The sequence below is a fragment of the Nylanderia fulva genome, unplaced genomic scaffold (assembly GCF_048542155.1).
Source record: "Nylanderia fulva isolate GAGA-0341 unplaced genomic scaffold, ASM4854215v1 Scaffold30, whole genome shotgun sequence".
NCBI classification, from domain to species: domain Eukaryota; kingdom Metazoa; phylum Arthropoda; class Insecta; order Hymenoptera; family Formicidae; genus Nylanderia; species Nylanderia fulva.
In genome coordinates, this window is record NW_028190369.1 from 1,709,987 (window position 1) to 1,731,144 (window position 21,158).

A 21,158-nucleotide genomic window follows, 5' to 3' on the forward strand; every position below is an offset into this window, starting at 1 on the left:
ATTATTAAGCTTGATAAATATTTATCAAGAATAGCTATTTGAAACTGTCTTACTTATTGATAATGAATGTTAATGGATTAAAGATAAATCAGCAGAGGAGTTATATAGTAGTAGCCTCTTGTAATAATTTCAAGTCTCTCAGGTTGTCATGTCAGTGTGCCTTTCTTGGTTGGTGTTCCACGATGTTTCGTATCCTCTAACACTAATGCTTCCATCATCCTTGCTTGTTGACCTCCTTCATCGTCAAGGATACTACTCCGAATTTAATTATCTCGTAATCCATTTATTTCACAGTTCTCGTTGAAAAATTCATGTAATTATCCCAATTTGATTCACAATAACATTCGCGGAATATTAACTTACCGTTATATAATTGCATTTTTCCACAGCTGCATTTATAAAAATTTTATTACGTGTAAAGTAGGTACGTCGGAATATAATGGCAGATTCGATAAAATAAAACAAAAAAAAATAACAATATACCAGCAATAACAGTGTATGTATATATACGTATGAGCGCATATTATCGAGTTTCTGCGTTGAGTGAAATTTTAAATCAATTACTTGTTTTTTTGGTTTATTCGATTTATACGCTACTTTCCACTCTACTAATTCTGCTCGGTCACGGAAAGCAATACTCTTTCATACCGGTCACGGTTATACATTCTTCGGTACGCCGAGCTTCTCTCTACGATCTTACGGGGCTATCTAGCGACGCGAAATATGCGGGTAAAACGCGTGCAACTTCGGGGTCGGTCGGATTGCCGGCGTATTACGAAAGCGAAAATGGTGCAGCTGCAGTTGCACCGCCGCGCTCGGACTGCAATCGTGCCGCACTGCGGCCTCCTGGACCGGATTACCTGTCAGCAGGGTGTAAATGGCACTGGTTGCTATTGCACGTAAATCATAGGCGTCGTGCCGCCAAACGTGCGCTTCGTTTTTCCGCAACGGCGAGAATTGAAAATGCGGAAGCAGCCTCGGGGCATTCCGAAATACGCTCGCGGATTGCAACATTGGTGTATCGCGCGTATCTTTCTTTTATTCCTTACCATTTACAACGAAATAGTGTGTGCGGACAACTATTCCTTCACACGTCGTATTTTCATGCGGAATGCGCGCGTGGGAGATCCCTTGTATTCCACTCTGGATACACTCTATCTAGTGTATTAACGTTATTTGACTCGCGTGCACTGACAAAAATTTAGTTAATTTTTACAAGTATTTATTTCAGTACTGTCAAATACATCATTTATTTGACACCAATAATATTTATTTGATATAAGAAAATCCTTTTCAAAATAAATAAATATTTATTTGTTTCAAATAAGTGATTTATTTGACAGTATTGAACTAAACATGTATTAATTTAGTCATTTTTTCCAGTGTACTATTTTATTTTTCTCCGCTATTGATGCATCTTTGAGCATCCTTGCGAGCATATTCGTGCTGCTTACGGCTTATCAAGCAGACTAAAGCCCTCTGCTGTACCAACAGTTAGGGTCGAGTAAGCTCGGATTAGCGAGTCTCTCTCTCTCTCTTCGTTGCGTCGCGCTTCCTAGATTATAGTCTCATCCATGATATAGACGAAGAAAGAAAATTCACTTAACGTAAAGTTAGCGCGAAACTAACATCAATGGCAACCGACCGCTAAACGAGAATTTCATTAAATTAATCTCGGATGTTTCCTCGTATGCATTAAAATTTTAGCCATCATAAAAGCTCGCGATCTGAAAGGTTCAGCGATTATTACATACTGCCGAAGAAATGAACGAGAGATAAGGGAAATTTAAGATTGTTTGTTTATAGCGAACGCAAGTTCGAGTTATTTACTCCGAAATGGAATTCGCGAACCCTCCGAAACAATTTTTGGATTTGCGTGACGATACATTTGCGTGAGGATGGCGCAATCCGATGGAACAGTACGACTGCGACCTACAACGCTGAGAAATCCGCTTTGCTTATGCAGCACTTTCCTGCCGGCGCTTTTTTCGCACTCGGCGTACCTTATTTAGTTGCTGTGAAAAACTGGAGCACACGGGATTGCCGCGGTTTACGCTAGCATCGAGAACGTGGACCGACGTGAGAATGTCGCTCTCTGCGGAAATACTATAACGGAGGAATGCGATTTGCGACTATGGAAACTTGCGGCGTTATATGACGAAGTAACGTGTATACATGTATATATAAATCTCTTTCTTTCGCACTTTTTCGAGAAAATAAAGTTATAAAAAAAGCTGCTGCAGTACACAGCACACTCTGCTACAGTAGACATTGTGGCGCGTGTACAATAAAATTATACCAATTAATGATGAGATATTAGTTAAATTACAAATTATTATTTAATTGTGAGGAAAATAATAGATATTTGATATCTGGCGTAATTGAGGAACGTTGGATCGTAATGGCGGTAATTAATCGAGAAGCTTAACTTTGCAATAGTTCCTATTATTCATTAAATTTTCGATTTATTTTATTGCAGGTTGATTAAGCGGATTCAAATATAAAATGGTAGCATGTCGTTTTTGTTGAAACCGGACTAGGTTTAATTAACGGTGAATATACGAAATATTACGTGATTCCAAATATTATACGTATTTTGCGAAATATTTGATGAAGAATCATTGAATAATGACTGGAATAATAACCTTCATTCATAGTATGTGAAATTTTAATTGCAAATCGGTCGGGAAATGTCGCGAGATTAAAATGAGAAAATTATTTTGATCACTTTATCTTGCTTATCTTCAATTATTTTTAATGTCGAGTCTAATATTCAAAGGAAGTATATCGATCTTGAGCCGTCAGCCATAATTTTTATAAAGTTTACAGCGTTCTGACGTAAATTCCACGCCATCCCTCGTAGATCGCGCGTTGTTGCGGCGCGAATAAATCTTTCCTTCCGAAAGGTAAGTTTAACGTCGCGATCTTCGCGGATGCGACATTTCGCGAAGAGCATTTCTCAGACTTTACGATCCTGCGCTTTTTATTCGTGACTTACGGCCCGGCGTACAACTTGATTCATTTATGAAGGCGCGAGGCACTTTTCGTGGAGACGTCTGGGCGCGCTCGTCTGCAACGGTCAGGAAATCGATTTCTTCGGGAGAATCTTAAATATCATTTCTTTGCTCGCGGATTATGGCGGTAGCTTGCTTCGGTAAAAATCCTAGAGGGCAAATGAAATGAGGTGGAATAAAAATTGCATCGAGAGATGTAAGACCTTCTCTGCGAAAATATCCGCAAATCATATTTTCTCGTCGCGCTTCTCTATAATACGAACGACGCGGATTTACCGATTTGCAATAAAGAATCTCTAAATATTAATTACAGTCGTAAATGGAAAACGAGTTTTTTTTCATCACACGATGAAAAATGTCGTCTTAATGTAAAGGGAACTTGAGAAACGAATCACGTAACGCTCTCCTGTTTTATCCTATCGATTCAACGTAATAGTCGTTAATTAATAAGTGCGAATATTTCTTCATCTCGATTGCCGCGCTTATCATTTCGATTCGGAAAATGAAAAAAATATCGAAAGGCACGCGCGAGCGTCAAACGGGCTGTTAAGGTCGGTCGTCGAGCTTTAAATCGGATCGTTAACCGGCAGCGTATTTCGCTGAGATCGAATTTATCGGCAAAGTTTTTGGCGTCCGTCAATGACGCACAGAATTGTAGGGGAGAGAGAGAGAGCGAGAGAGAGAGGTGAAAAGCTCCGAGAGCATCAGCACTCGTTGGAATGTATTGATTACAGATACTGGAAATGGTCTTGACTTCCGGACGAATTAAAAATTTCTTGCTCGAAGCGTTCTCTTGAACGTATATCCTTATTGACGTTTCGTATGTGTCTTCGCAGATCTTTAAATACCGAGCGACTATATTATTTACATATATTATTCAAACGCACGAGACAATGGATTTCGTTTAATAAAAGTTTTTGCAAAGTTTGAAAGAGAAGAAAAGCCCCGGGCCTCTCGAGATTCTCAGGCTATGTTCTTGACTGTCACAGGCGTCTCGAATGCTAACTTTATTCGCAGCAGGGTAGGATATCAATAATGTCACGGTTCTCCAATCCAGCGACACATCGCGAAACTTCTTCAAGATTTTACGGCAAAAGCATTCAATATGGCGCAAGGAAAGAGCGAAGGATGCTCTCAAGTTTCGCAGCATCTCCCAAGCTCCTGTGCACTCACTCCTGCTTTCCCGGTGCATATAGATCGTTGTATTCATTATTCTGGTGCTAAATCGTTTGTGAGTAATGGTCGTTGTGAATCTTTCCTCGGATGACTTGGGGCTTCCGTCCAGGAACCGCTTGTGCGCTTTAATCTCTCGAGCCTACTCAAGCAAATATCTCAAGAAAAAGAAATCTCTCTCTTTGCACAAAAAATATCATCTTTGCGAAGAGATCCGACGTCGAGATCGACGCGGGAGTTTTTAGAGTTTCTTTCGGGAGTAAAGTAGAAGTATTAGCAATAAAAAAGCGCTTGTAAACCTTCCGAGAATCTTTTTCTTCCTCTTCGCTGAGCTCAATCGACTTTAGGATTTGATAAAATTTCATAAAGACGGAAGAGAACGCGAAAACGATTAATCTACTTGAAATAGAGAGAGAGAGAGAAATGATTCCGGGATAATTCTCGTTACTGCTCTTTGTTTGTATTGTGCACGAGCGAAGTGTATTGAACGTTTTGATCCGATTTCCTTTTGTATCGTTTACAAAGGGAATCAGCCAACTATGAGGTCGGCCTCTGCTTCGCGTCAATTTCACGCACGTGTTTGCGGTATTTCGTGGAAGAAAACGATCGAAGAAACAAAGTTTTCTTATCGGGTTTCTTTAGCTATTATCCGAGCATCACCGACTGGGATATTGATCGTAAATTATAAATTATCCGTGGGATTCTATTTATAAATAGACATATATATATATATACACCATATACACATATAAATTATTTATTAGACGAGACTTTCTGAGTGTACGCATTTATATTTATCCAATAATTTTCTATAAGCTATTGATAGAAAATTATAACTTAAGACTTTTTACTCCATAGATGAACTTATCGCACTTATTTAATGTATCGATACACTAACTTGATCATATTTTGAACATTTTTGCTCTTTTGATCGGAAAAAATATATAAGAAAATATTTAAATGTCAAAATGTTACTTTATTCTTTTTTCGATTTATTATAAAGAATATTCGCTTTTCTTAAAGTTGAACGATATATGTTCGTTACATATTGACTCTTGAACAAGGAAATTACAATTTAAAATTATATTTAATTAATTGAAGAAATTTTCTTATACATATATTTGTCCTAAGATATTATAGATATAATATTTGTCAAAATGAATAATTTTTGGCTTATGTGCATTTTTCCGTATCACTTGACAGGAATATATTCAAGTGGTCAAATTAGATAAAATATGCAAATATATCTACCGACTAGAAAATAATTACAGCCGTATCTTATGAGATCGATTCGGCAGAAATTTCGTACTGATCGTCGCGTGACGGGAAGAGGGCGATAACTTAAAGTTGATCGTAAGTATTGACTGTGAGATTATTTTGAACGCGCGTGTTGCGATACTACATTGTCGCGATGCAGTGCAGGTAAGACGTTGTATAGGCGCATATAGCGCAAATTCTGACGCCGCGGCCGAGATGTACGACTAGTTCCCCTATCTGACAGGTACTTCGGTCATAAATTCGGCAGGAATAGGGTGTCGGTATATCGTACAGATACGGGCCTCTATCTACGTGCCTACTCGCTCCCTCCTTCTACTGAATACCCCAGAGGCCTCCACGTCCAGTGGAGGCACCCTTCTTCCTCTCCACCTGTATCTCCCCCTTACCACCACCATTACCTGTCTACTACGTGGATCTTGTACCTGCATCCGATCGTATCGCTCTCACGCGTCCTCGTTCAATTATTCCAAGACGTCGAGGAAATCAATACTCGTAGAGTGAGAGAGAGGGAGAGAGAGAGAGAGAGAGACTGCACTTTCTTAATGCATATTTATTCAAATGGAGGATGGCAATACTTTTTTTTATCGTTTCTTTCAATTTATAGCGATCCGGCAGCGAATAGAATCTTTTATCATTTTGCTTATAGGTAGATGCGCACACTGTATATCAAAATAATACATGAAAAATTCAGATTACTTTTCTAATATTAAAATTCTTCGTTGTATCATATTGAGTTATGATATTAAAGAAATCATTTAATTTTTTTCTGAATGTTGAGATAAATTATTCATTTCGTATATCACCGCTTTTGTTCAAAAGTATGAATTAATCAAATATATCCAAGATTCTTCGCGTGGTTCATGAATTAATAAATAGCAATGTATCTTGATCACTTGTCATAATATTTATTTTTTGATAGACTTGTATAACACAAATTGCAGTTACAAGTGCATTTATTATATTGTATTTAATAATATAGGATATTAAAAAATAAAGTTTTTTTCTTTTTCTTTTTTTTATATATTTTATTAGTGTATCGAAAAAATGATCAAATATGAATCCCATGTATGCAAATCAAATGAACAACTAGTTTATTCTGACGTACGACGCAAGAAAAAAATTTACATAATTTTGTTCACTTTTGATATCACAAATCTGCAGCGATCAATCAAGATTAAAGATTAGAAAGCCACGCTATTTGTCGATTGAAGAAGTCGATTGAAGCAATTCTTAGTGTCCAGAAGAAGTCTGACATTAGATTTATCTGAAAAGCTTACAATAAAACGATTTGAAGTTCTCTCAATTCTCTTCACATTACTATTCTGAAAGTTGCGAAGAAAACTTGAAAGATTTTAATTTCTAAAGCAGTAATGAGATGTAGATATATATCTCCGTTATAATCTTTCTTAGATAAAGCATCTTTGCTAACATTACTCAATTATAAGTGATGATAAATATTGTGGAGGATCGTGATAATAATATTGCCTTAAAACAAATTTCTGTGTAATCAAACGTGACAGCGCAAAGAGTTTGCCAAGAGTGGTGTCCTGTCGTCGTGTATTCACGCAATATGTAGTTTCTTACCAGAAGAAAGTAGTATTTTACGGTGATAGTTACGCGAAAGTAAAGTGCTCGAGGAAGCTCACTCTGTCGCTTTCGAGAAGTGATAGCCGGATTATTCTTTATAGCCGCTATTTGACTGCTACACTGTTTTCCTATTGAAGGTGTTTCACGTCAATATAAATTTTTTTTTACTTTGTTAAATTCTAATGAAATATATGATAATCACAGTATCAATCACGGTATTAATTCGTTTTATGATTCTTATTAAATTAATATGTCAAAATTTATACCGAATGATTAATCATAAGAAAAATATATTATATTTAAAAAAAATAAAAATATTCTTTTTATGTAAGGGAATGATTTTAAAATTGTTCTCAATACATTAACTTACATTTATAGTTTGGCAAATACAAAATTACTGTGATTGTAAATTACTGGTAAAATGTAGAAAATAATCACCTTTTTATTTCGTTATAGTATTTCACGACTGCCAAACGCGTCGTAAAAATTTCGATAAGTATGCGCTTGCAAGGCGAATTCCTTTTCGGAGTTTGTTGAAAGCAATGCATTTTCCAAAAATTGGTGGCATACCAACAGAATAAGAATTGCGCGTGCTTTTGACATTCGCCGTGGTCTACTGACTCGGCGGGAACAAAGAGCGACGATCTTTCATCATCAAACTTTTATTAAATCTCGCATTCGATTGGTATTAGAATTCGTAGCAGAGAGAGTCGACCAGTCGAATTCCACGCCAAGATCGTCGAAGGAAAAGTTACGAAAGAGCACCACGTGTTCGTCGCTCAATGATTCGCGACAGGTCTTGGCAACCGCCGATTGCTGCTCGTAAATTTTCCGCATGCAAACAATCCGCGATTAACGAGCGTGACTTCGTCTACGTGCTGCCAAGTGTCGAAGGACGTCGCTATACCACGATCATTTTTGGAGCCGTTTTTATTTTCCCGATAAAAATACGTTACGATTGCCGGTTATTTGAGTCTGGAAATATATACGTCATCTCGAGATGGATTTTGTATTCCGATTTGGTGAATAATGGAACGATAATATTCGATTTCTCGACAAATACGACAAGCGTGCATGAAGTGTTCCCACACACACACACATATATATATATATATATATATCTTCGCGAACGTTATATATCTTGATGCTACATCACTATCAAGGGTTTACAAGAGTCGACCATTCTACGACCGCCCAACCCAACTCTCTAGCTCCAGCGCGATCCTTCAGGGTCGCTCTCGACTATCTCGTTTCGAGCGATTCACCTACGTATCACGACGTATCCGCCCACACCTGCGCTCATTTCTCTCTCGCACGTTCACCTTCTTCTTCCTGCTGACTAGGATGCTCGTCTCGAGGGCGGATCGATCCGGTAGGACCCCCGGCTTTACAGCAGCGGAGGGCTTCGGACTTCGGCTCTCGAGGATTTCATTGAAGGATTTCCGAAGGAGTTCCTGATCCGCCAGACGCCGCCCGCAACGACGACGTAGTAACGAAGAGCTAGGCAGCAGCTCGTGGGATTCGAGGGCGACGATCCGAAGGAAGAAGATCGAAAGACGAAGAAAGCGAATCCTCGTGTCTCTTGGTGGGAAAAAGATATTTATTGGGTCGCTGTGGAGGAGAGAGAGAGAGAGAGAGAAACGGTGGAGGAAGTAGCAGGAAATGAAGATCTGGCTGGAAGGTACGCTGGCGAATCGTTGGAGATGTCGAAAGATGAAGGGGCTACGGAGGAGAAGAACATAGATAGGTAGACAAATAACTGCGCTCGGTACTACTTGCTACGCGAAAAAATATGACGACAACGGTGCCCTGCGGCAACGGTGGCACGAATTTCTTGTCGCTTCTCAGAGATTTTCCGAGGTAAGATGCGACGGCAGCGCGTGTCTAAACGAGAATTCTTAACGTGTTTCAAGCAAGTCGAGTCTTGAAAAGATTTTAAATGTGGAAATCATGTGGACGCTAAGATGTTATAACCGAGGATTGACAGCCGTTTACATAATGAAATAATATGGAATTTTTCCTTTAAACGTCTATCGCGATAAAATTGCAACAAATCCAAAAATGAAGTAAAAGTATACGTCGGAGAATGGATACCTTGGATTATCCTGTTTTCGAGGAAAAATTAGGATAAACGACGTTTTAAAAGACCGAAAACACGAAGAAGTGAAAAGATCGAAGTCGAAGTAAGAAGAAAGCAAGGATGTGAAAGATCGGAGGGCAATTCACGGCGCGCCAATCGCTTAACGCCCATGTAGCTGCAGTTTCAGCAGTGTTAGATAGTCCTTGTGACATTATGGCGAGCCATATTTTTACCGTACGCTGAAAAAAGTTACATCGATTTTATATTACATCAATACATATATCCCGTATTTGTAGGTCTTAATCAAATGTCGCATGTGTATTTTATGAACTGTATGTATATAAAATTGGAAATTATTATTCAAGGGAACAATTTTACGTGGACAATTTCCAACATCTTTTGATTCCTATCATCAGATAATTTTAGATATCGCTGGCGAGTCGCCTCATTTTCGTCACACACATCCATCACGGACATGTTAAAATTACAACTGCATATTGTCGCACACGTGACAATGCAACATTTTAAAAAATGTGCCAGATTCGCATTCGCTGTAGATTTATTATCCCAACATATTCTAATATTCCGCAAAAGATTTCCCCATTTCTCAAAAGAATAAATAATCTAAAAATATTGTATTGTTAGGACGTTTTACTAATAAAAAAATATTAATCCGTTATATCTGCAAAAGAAATAAAAATATAATTTTTATATAAAATTTTGATATTATAGATTGTAAATAAATATACACAAAATATGCAATTGTATTTGATTGAACTAATAAATCGTTTAGGAAAAAAATTACGAGAAATAGGATATTACTTGACACGCGCTGACGAAATCTTGCTGATCACGTTTGCCAAACATAATCATTTCGGTAGCAGAATTCATCCGAGCGATGAGATACGATCCTCGGATCGCATGAAAAAGGTCTGAGTACTTTCGCCGACTCGAAACTTTGCAATTTTGACGTAGCTCGGGGGATTGAAAATGTCTCCCGGTAGTCGCACGTGCGGTGAAATTCGAAACTGTTCAGGAGCGTTGTGTTCGAAATGTTTCTCCTGTGCTTTCAATAAGCTTTTTCGAACATATTTAATTATTTATAACATTTATTTAGAACATTTATTTTTTATCGTTCTTGCCGTATTTATCTGTAATTGGATATTATTTTTTTATTGAATAGTATCTATCAATAAAAATCGGGAATGTGAATCACATCGTAAGATCTTTATATTTATCTTTGTAGTTATTTATTTATTATGATTAATCTGTGGATGGATTTATAATTTTATTAAATTATAAATTATATCTATATTTATTAAATTATAAATTCTATTTTTTCTCTGTCGCATATTTAATTTTAGATAATTAATTTTCTTTATCGTCCCATGCATCAAAATATATTGGATTGAAGCATTACGTGAAATTATTTATCTGAGATTAAAATTAGCGGTGAAAATCTCTCTCTCTCTCTCTCACATTGTGCAAAAATTTTAATTTTGTGTCAATATGGTCGTATACAACACAATTTTAAATAAGTGTAATAATCATAAAAGTCTTAATGTTTCTCGAAATGTTAGCTCTATTTGTGGATATTATTATCTCGCAATGAGAATCGATAATGACCAAACAGTCGAACGGATCGAGGAGGGTGAATACAACACGAAATTCGCGAGAATTAAAGTTAAACTGTATTGATTATTCAACCACGTTAATTGCTGCGGTGTATCATTGATTACACAAACAGTCGAACGTCGGACTCGGACGATAACTGGTACGTTAACAGATTTGCGTAATAAATTGATGCTGTATTATTGTGTAATTGTAACGGCAAACGTCTCGTAAAATACATAAAAATGACATTAGATGTACAATGTGATTTCAATCGGCACATATTTCTGTTTCGAATTTTTCTTCTTTATACAATATATTAATCGATAATTATAGGAAAAAATGTATTCATTTAATTTGATTAATTTTTTTACTACACATTTTCTCCATTTTTTCCTAAAATTTTAATTCAGAAGAATAGGGCTTTTACGGAAATTTCGATGAAATATAAATTGATACAACATACGGCGAGAAACACGCAGTTAAGCTTCTTCGTGATTTTGTACATGCAGGACTCACATATAATCTCCGAGTTCTCTCATGTGCCTCTGGCACAGCCTCTCTCGCAAAGAGATTCTAAGATGTCGAGGCGCCCAAGCGTAACATTTTATTCATCAGATCCAATCTCCAAAGCGCGAAGTCCTTTCTTCGCGAAAACTATAGATGCTCTTTAGCGACTGCTAAAGCGCCAGTATTCTTGAAACTCAATAGTCTCTTAATGCGCGCATAAGGCTTGTTGAACGGTGTGAAACCTTCGTCACTCGAGCACGTACAATAATAACGGCGAGCACTCGAGTCTCATCAGACATTTCGCGTAAACGGAAAACGGAAGCTCGTCAGAAGCTTCATTTGATCAGTCTTGCGCCTTTTCTACTATAGCGCATTCTCTCTCTGTGTCATCAATTTATCTTAAATATTTTCCCCGAAGAATAAATAAAATTATGTAATCACATCGGCACATATTCTCTATATGTTGACATTGTTTTTAAAAATGTACAGAGTTTAAGGCTTCTTCAATAATGTGCATTCTTATAAATTGAAGCTATCATTTACGTATATAATACCTATGTGACATTTCTATTTTATCCAGAGATCAAATTAAATGTACATTGCAACTACAAATGTTAAATTGCGTAATTGTACATATAGACATATCATAGACATTTGTACATCGACAAACATTGCTCGTTGGCTTTTCGGCTTTACGTTAGAACGATTTACTGGCCAATAACTTGACTTTAGGAGAAAGAAGAAGCTTTTGCGGTCGCGACAACATTGCAATAATTTCTTCGCGTTCTCTCCGGATAAGCCGGAGCAATATAATTCGCGCGGCCGCGAGCGTAACTGCGGATTCGCTTTATCGCGCCTAGCTAAATCCTCTCTTGGGAAGATTCGGCGAGATTTCTACAAGGAGATAGATAAGTTTGGCGAGGCGAATCCACGGAGTGGAGAAACCGCGGGATAAACTGGAATAAACTAGTCACGTTTTCACAGAGCTCTTTCGTTTCTTTTTCTCAATTTCATCTCATTTATGTCATTTATCCGTCTCTTTTATTCACTGTCGTTGTTCTTCGAGTTTGATCCCTTAATCGGTTTAGCAAGACTATATTCGCGCGCTATATGCAATGCTGCACGCGCCTGAAAGTCAACACGCACGAATGTAGGTTAATTCTCTGTATATTTTATATATGTATATATTCATATATATATTTTAATCAACTGCATTCTTCTATCACAATAGTTTTTTCTTTTATCTTTTTTAATAATGAAATTTATATTATTTTCAAAATTTTTTGATATTTTATAGATAACATTTCAGTTGAGAAACAAATTTTTTTTATAAACATTTTTTGAAAAAAAATGTATATTATACAGTTTTATATACATATAATATATATATGTATATATGGAAAACACAAAATTGAAATGCAATACCTCGGTAAAGTCGTTTACAAAAGAAGCTTCTTTAAGAGCAAAGTTGTGCATCAAGTAATAGTAGATTAAGATGAGTTTCAAAGTGCAACTTGCTAGGGATCTCTAAATATAGTTGCAGTGAAGCGTTGGAACTTATATTGCGAGAGGCTCTCTCTTTCTCTCCATTTCTCTCTCTCTCTCTCTTTCTCCACGTTTCTATTTTTTGTTTTTCAAAGGAGATGGATATTTTCAATTTTGTGAAAAACACATGTGACAGCGTATTCACGTAGTGCGACATTTTTATTATTGTATAGTTCTTTGAAATATTTTGATGAGCATGGTTAATTGTCGGTTATTAATCGTCAATTTTTTATTATGCGGCGTGTATACCTTTTTCCATAATTGTGAGATATATTGACGTATTCTCTTCCGGCAAATTTCATATATATGAGTACATTACTTTTCAAATATTTATGTGCGGTAACGCGTGGGGAGCTATATTTGCTCTTACGCTGTACTTTCCTTTGAATCCTGAAATCGGAAGTGGGCGCGTTTCTCGCGTCGGGCAGAGTAAAGCCTCAACCCTTGTAGCCTCAAGGGTTCCGTGATTTGATGCTCGGCTTGGAAAGTTAAACGTGAGTCCGCAACACGTGCGGATGCATGTAAAACATTTTCAACATATACAGCATATGAAACTGCTCATTTGCATTCTTTTTCTTTCTGTATATTTTTATTCTTTCTGTAGTTTTATTATTTTTGCGAACATACTGTGTATATATAGCTTGTAAATCTATTTTTCTTTATTTTTGTTTTTTATTTATATTTCTCTTTATTCGTATTCTGTTTAATGTAAATTACTCGAATCTGTTATGAATCGAAAGTTATTATTCCGCAATATATTTTCTCATGCAAGGATAATCACTCTAATCGTTGTTAATTAAAACTCAGTATACGGAATGCGTAGTAAAACATAAAAGGATTTGAAAAAAGAGAGTTTTCACAAAATATAGTGCTCTATATATACCTTATGTTTATTTATCCTATATTGTATAAATTTGACACAAATTGTACATTTGTTTGTTTAAAAAAAAAATATTTTTGACGCTATATTTTTATATTAATAAGCATAGATAAGTAATAATATTTCAGTCCGTTTGTAACAACATATCAAAATATAAATTAAATTACTATATCTTAATATATCGTATTATCATCGATATTTCATCAGTCTGAAATTTGTATATCTCTGCTGTAAAATGTATCGATACTTAATTTTCTTCAAGATTATCAGAATATTGAGAACAAGCGTCTTCTCAAAGATGTTACGTTACAACAGAATTACCTTGTGTTAACCAAGTGCTCGAGAGTTCTAGAGGCAAGCAAAGCTCTCGAGAGACAAGTGGCAAACCTTGGCCGTCTCCTTACACTCCATCTACACGGTAACGCGGTTGCCGTTGCGGATTCAAAGCTCGCGGAAGCAAAGCTCTCTTTCTGCTCTCTCTTCCTCTTTTATTCATTTCCCACTACAATGTTAACTCGTTTCCGAGATGCTCGAAATATTTAAATGCTTTTTGGTGAGTCAATAACTCATACGTACATACACTATACATATGTGTCCCTTTAGTAATATTTTATCTTTGATTTAATCAGAAATAACCATTAATTCTTCCTTGATATTTTCGCAGTTAAAATTCGAAAACTTATTACCTTACAACATATATTTTAATAGTTCTAAAAGTTGAATTCCTACATAATGCGATTTAAAAAAAAAAAAATAGAATGCATCTTTATCAGATACAAACTTCTTCTCGGTTCCGATTCTGCGTGTATATTCCCACGATTTGTTATTATTCGTCACAGACTTATCTTGGCCTCGATAACGAATTTTTGCTCGATTGTGTTTGGAAGTTACTTCGATATTTTCGCGAGAGAATATTCTCGAGGGACCGTGTAATCTCAAGAGCGTTCGACATTGACACTCTCATGAGAGTACTCGTATTTTATCTCGCTGCGATGCATCGGCGATGCGCGCGCACGCGGAGAAAGTCGAGAGATAAAGAAAAGAAGGGAAGTCGTGCAGTGTGACTGAAGGGATATTCCCGTTGGTACCGTAACCTCGCTCTTCGCCCACTTTCCGTCAGGATAATCGCACATATAGAGGATACGGGGTCCGTCGAATCGACATGCTGAGACGATGACTCTCGCATTCGCTTTTCCTAGCCTGCACTCGACTCTTTCCACTTGCGAATCTCTTCCAACACCGGCGGGAGACTTCTTCGTCGTTGCGAGCAATGTACTTTTCGACAATGCAGTCTATTTCGAAACTTGTCTCTGCATTGTACAAATTTAATCCGGATTTCATTTTCGCCACGGTATTATCGCGACAAAGTTATATGGAACGGACGTAGAAGAGAGTTATATTGTTGTACTTAAAATTTTAGTATGTTAGGGAGAAAACTTGATAGTTTATAATGTATAATTTATCGAAAGCGAACATCTTGTATATAAAGAGAAGATTCTTTCCGAAGATTTTTAGAATCTTTAGAAATCTTGAAGAACTTTTTACATTTCTTTATAACTTTAATTCTTTTTATAACGTGCGTAGAAACAAATATTGTATAGAAGCAAAAATTGTAACTTTGATTATATTTATATCGAAAATATAATTTGGAGGAAGCTATGATGCATTAAGAATTGCATAAAAATATCTTTTGAAATTTTTCAGAATTTTTATAAAGATTTTTGCATGTATCGAAATAGATTGATTGATACTGTTTCAATTAGCAATAATGAATGTTCATTTATAATCGATTACATCCATAGAAGGAACAAAATAAAAATATAACAATTAATAAAGATTTATATTGTTTTCCGAAAACAATAATTGCTGATCATCGACCTTGACTGTTGACGATCGAAGTCATTAAAACGCCCAGCACCAAAACGTTAATTGGGTTAATCACGATTGTTCATTAGTTCGGTCAATCACCATAAGTTCCGACGGCTGATATTAATTGGGCTAATTACCTGTGCGCGTCTACTGTAAATTAAGATGGATCGTTCTACAAGCTTTCTTCGTGGATTAGGGACGCATGATCGGTGATGTGTGGAGGTTCATTAAATAATCTTTTAAATAGTGGTTTAGTAATTACATATATGTACGTACGCAGATCGTCCTAAATCAAAATTTTCATATCCATATGATCATACACAAAAAAAATTATCAGAAAGAAATATTTTTATCGGCTCTCAATATTAAGAATATAAATATGTTTTTTTTTAATCGACCAACAGAGCCAAAGCACGAAAAATTAATTATTCGAAACTGTATCTCTTGGTTTGAGATCACTAAGTTTCATATATAAATTAATCTCGAAACTTACATATGGAGAAATAGGCGCGAAAAATATAGGTCCGAAAAGTCGCTGAAGCGGGAATCGAATCCGCGTCTTTCACTTTCCGGGCGACTGCTCTTACCTTTCGCGCCTATTTCTCCATATGTAAGTTTCAAGATTAATTTATATATGGAACTTAGTGATCTCAAACCAAGAGATACAGTTCCGAATAATTAATTTTTCGTGCTTTGGCTCTGTTGGCCGATTTAAAAATACCATATTTATATTCTTAAAAAAATTATGTTTGGAATATATTTTCAATTGATTAATAATATACAAGTAGTTTTTAAAATTTTAATATGTAAACTCCAAGAGTTTTTATAATTAGTTTATAAAAAAATCAAGTCTCGGCAAATATTTTTTTAAAAACAGTTTTGTGTATCTGTCTGTGAAATAAAAGTTCCTTTCAAGGCATAAAGTTCTTTGAAAAAAAGACATGGCGAGATGTACCTATAGCAATATAAATAATGACGTATTTGGCTTCTACTGAGAAGAATAGTATGAAAGAGATTGACGGGGATGGAAAAAATAAAGAACGCACGCAGAATAAAGTGAGCAAGAGTACAGTGGAAATGGACCAGAAAGGAATATTGGTACGAGAGTACTGTTGGGCCGACTATCAGTCCCATGCGAATCCTCGCTTCCGCTCGTTTCCTACAGCTTCATTTCCCTTGTGTAAATATTCATGTACTAGTCAGTGTATACGTACAATCGTTCTCTTTTATTTTCTTTTTCTTATTTTCTTGGAAAGTGCTCATTTGTATTGATTGTACTGTATTGATGATTAAAACTGTATCATCGATCATCGTAGATACCATATATGTATTTTGTTGAAATTTGTGGATAAATTCATTTTAATTTATTCTATTTAATTGTGATCAATTTTATTTAATTGATTACTATTATATTATTAAAGCAGTAAAAATTGACGATTTAAAAAAAAAATGATAAATTTTTTCATCTTATTAAGAAAAGGAAAAAATAAAAGATTTTATTTGTAATTGGAAATCTTAATTCGAATTTTTATGTATTCGATTATCGATATTAATTAAAAACATATAAAAATACAATGATTTTATGGATAATGAAATTCGAAAGGCGATTAAATGAATCAAATTACTTGAAATAATTTAATTTTACTTATATGAAGCTGCTATTGAAAGCGATACATCATTACAGTCGGCCATTGGCTGTACAAAAGGTGTTTGTAGCCATTGTAATACAATGCATGGCTAGCCGCGAAGATCATCAATTCGCTCGAAACAGATCAAATTGCTTTCCACGACTCGTTGAGAAATGTGCCACGAAAATATGGATCGACGACCTTTCTTCATCAGAGTCTTTGCCATTCTCTCTTTTCTTCTTGTGCTTTTCTTCTTGTTCCATTGACTGCGATTGCAACTTGGCAGTCAACCAAAACCATTTCTTTTTTACAAAACAACAGCAACCTCCATCATCATCGCACGCAATAATCTTTTTCTTTCGTCGCGTAGAAGCTTCTTCGCAATGCAAATTATCTATCCTAAAATTGATTTGAAGTTGTTTCGCAGTTACTAAATGAATATGATACAGTGAATGAGTTCGTGATATATTACCTTCTGGTTAAATAATTGTTCAAAATTGTCATTTTATATACTGATAATTTAATAAACAACATTGCTTTCGTTAATAATCTGATTATCCGCTGTTTTCTACAAATGTCCAGAATTAATATGCAACGTCATATGTTGTACTGATATCAAAACCAATACAAACATGTCATGTATTTCCATTCTGGCAATTTGATGCCGATTCTGTAATTCTCTATATAATTATTACATACATACATTAAACGTGAGGCAGAGTTTCAATTTAGCTTTCAGCTAAAGAAATATGAAACTTTATTGTATTGCTGTATGTTATTGTATATACAATAAATCAGAACTTTGATAAATGTTTGATTGATACAAACATTCGTAAACATGAAACGTGAACGATATTATTACGATAATATTATTCACGAGATTAAATTGAGTTGTGATTTTTGGCAAGAAATTAAATAATCGTAATCATTGATATTCATGATAATTAAATTCGATAAAGATAAATTTCTTTTTTGTTACGATTATGGAAGACTATTTTATGGTTTTGTTTATTTTTACCAAAATTATCGTCGCGTGTAAAAACGGGAGAAAAAGCGTTTTCCGCGTTCAAATCAATAAAATTACGGTGATTCTTTACGCGTGTCAGAGCGAGCATCGCATGCGGCTTCTTTGATTCTTACGACCGATCAGTCGATTCGTGCAATGAAAACGAGAAAGAGATGTTCTGACGGTGAATGGAAAAACGACTCTTTCTCTCTCTCTTAGGGTTTGTTGAATTTTAAAATTCCCCGAGGAGAGTGGCGAATGGAGAAACTTGGGGAAAACGCGGGAGATCGTTGGCGACAGGTAATTGCATTGCAAAATTGCATGCGAAGATTCCGAGCTTGATTCGCGGCCGCCTCCCTAAGAATTCCCGTTATTGCCTGCCTGTTCGTTTTCAGCTCAAGCACGAGCTATTCTTACATAGGAGAACGAAAATATTCCCCGTTCGCGTGAGGAATAACTCTCGCGAAAATTAAGCGAGAACGCGGACGTCAGAGATTTAGGCGAACGAAATGAATGTCTTTGCTTCAGCGGCGTACAACGAGGGGTGAATCCTTCCTTTCATTTATACCGAGTGACTGTACGGTAATCAGAATGAATCGTCGCGGATGATTTATTCACAAAATAAGGAACTTTCTGAGCGTTCTTGCTTTATATACAATACGTATATATAAGTAAAACTTTTGTTTTATTTTTTTTTTGTAAAATACATAGTAGGAAAATCTCAAATTTGATGACGAGTTTTCTGTATGCAAAACTCAAATTATATATATTTAATCGCAATACGTCACGTCGTGTCTAATTATATATACGAGTTGGTTAAACTTGACAATAAACCATCGAATAATACGTATATTGTCTAGAAGCCATAATATATCCATTGGTGTGTAAGCGGTGGTTGTTTGCCGTAAAATATGAATATCTGGGTAGCGGTGAAGGATAATTGTCTCGGGGTTTACTTGCAGACAGGTCTAATGTGATTGGTAGTTCCGGAGCGGACGTAAGGGGTTTCTCAGAGGACAATCGAGTTTGCGCTCCGCTGGCAATTACACTCTCTGCTCGTTACGCGGTTTGAACGCGGAACTTTCTCGCGGCGGCGAAAGACGTCGTGTTCCGCGCGCGCCCGATTGAGGCCATTTTCGTTGAGCTGAGAGTTGCAGTAATTGCGAGGTAAAGTAAGTTCCGTTGTTTGCTTGTTCATTGTTGTATGCCAGTCAATCAAACAATAACAAAGATTAAATAGTAACGGCGCGCTCCATTTATACGTTTGCTTTTAACTTCCTCCGATGATGCGCCCAGGCGTCAGAATAATAAAGCTTTTAATTGCTCTATTAATCTAAAATGCGCGTATCATGTACGCTCACATTTATATTATTGATAATAGAAAAATACGCAGTTGTATATTGCAGGTATATAATTTCTCATTTACTTTATTAAAGTTCATCAAATAGCCGCTTCGTAAATTATTGCGTTTAATTTCACGATAGGAATAATGCTCTTACGATAATACTTTTTTTTACGAGTACTAAACTGTAACGATCCTTGCGAAATAAAGGGATAAAAAGTCATAAAGAAAGAGTGCAGCTGAGAAGACGGAACGGTATCCGTTACTATCTAAATTAAATAGGACCAAGTATCTTCCAGGAGAATTTCCGCCTGCTTTCGAATAAATCGCGTAATCTACTTAAAATTTCACGCGCGTACACGTGACAGCGTTATTTAAACAACATCGCGAATGTGCCTTCTTCTTCACTTATGCACGGATAATTCTTTTTATTACGCATTCCGTAGCGTGTATGGAGCATTACCTCTATTTTGCAAAGGAAAATTCTACCAATTACGTGCGCGAAATGCAGCACCTAGGCAAATAAAACATGAGCATTTTGATGCAAGTAAATGTACACGCGTTACCTTATATTCCAATTTAATTAGTGCATTACGGAACATTATGCGTACACAACGTTTGCCCATGATGTGGTGGTTATAGTTATTGGTTTATACACCTCTTGCAGCGTAATCACATTTTACGGTAATGAATTTAAAATCCTAGTTGAGAGTACATGTCGGCGTACTAAGAGAGCATGCTCATGATACTCGATCAAATATCAGAGCTTTGATCTATTATGTAAATGAAATACATGCAAAAATAACGATTAGTATATAAATGATACCAATTTTATTTAATATATCAGTTCTTAATCATTTTATTCTAGTTATTAATTTTTTTCGAAATATGTCTTCTCTTTATGTTATGTGTCTCATTAAAATACTGTTTAAACAACATGTATTTTAACATATAAATATTTTTTTATTGTAGTCTTTTCTATTTTTAAAGTAACGACTTGTCTTTTTATAGTATGCACAATTTTGCTTATTCATTATTATTATTTGATATACAACGTTACTGATACGAGATAAGATCTTAATGAATTTACTACATATATATATACGTCTCAAAGTTATCGTAGTAGTCACTAGTGTGATCGCTCAAATAAAACATTAACCTGTAAAATGGAATATTAACAAATTTATCTCGGATGTTACATGGTTCTCTATATTCTTATTAAAGAAAAACAATTATATAGTTTTTTATTAGTAGTGGATTAAGCAAGAATGATACTGTCAGATCAGTTCATAAAATTCTATGCAATTGTTGTTTAATTACGTTATGAGATATATTAATTTCAGAGGTATATTAATTTAGAAATAGTTTGTACTTTTTAGTATGTTTTTTTATCTATCACATTTCTTAATGAAACAAGAGAGTCTGAAATCATTTCCCGTATTTTTCGAGATATATCATATCTGAAATATGTTTGTTTCTGCAAAATACTGATAATTTGATGCATCATTTGAAGCACATGCTGATAAAGAAGGAGGATAAAACAGTTTTTTATCTTACAACATTGTTTTGTTCACATTTGTAAATATTAGAATTTTGCAAATCATTGCCGTAAAAGCTGTGACTTTAATTACAATT

General features: G+C 35.6%; 1 pseudogene across 1 annotated transcript in view; it reads left to right on the top strand.

Annotated features, from left to right (window-relative positions):
- The window catches only part of LOC146722535 (uncharacterized), a 92,360-nt pseudogene that overhangs the window by 7,405 nt on the left and 63,797 nt on the right, over positions 1-21,158 (top strand). The window lies entirely within an intron of this gene.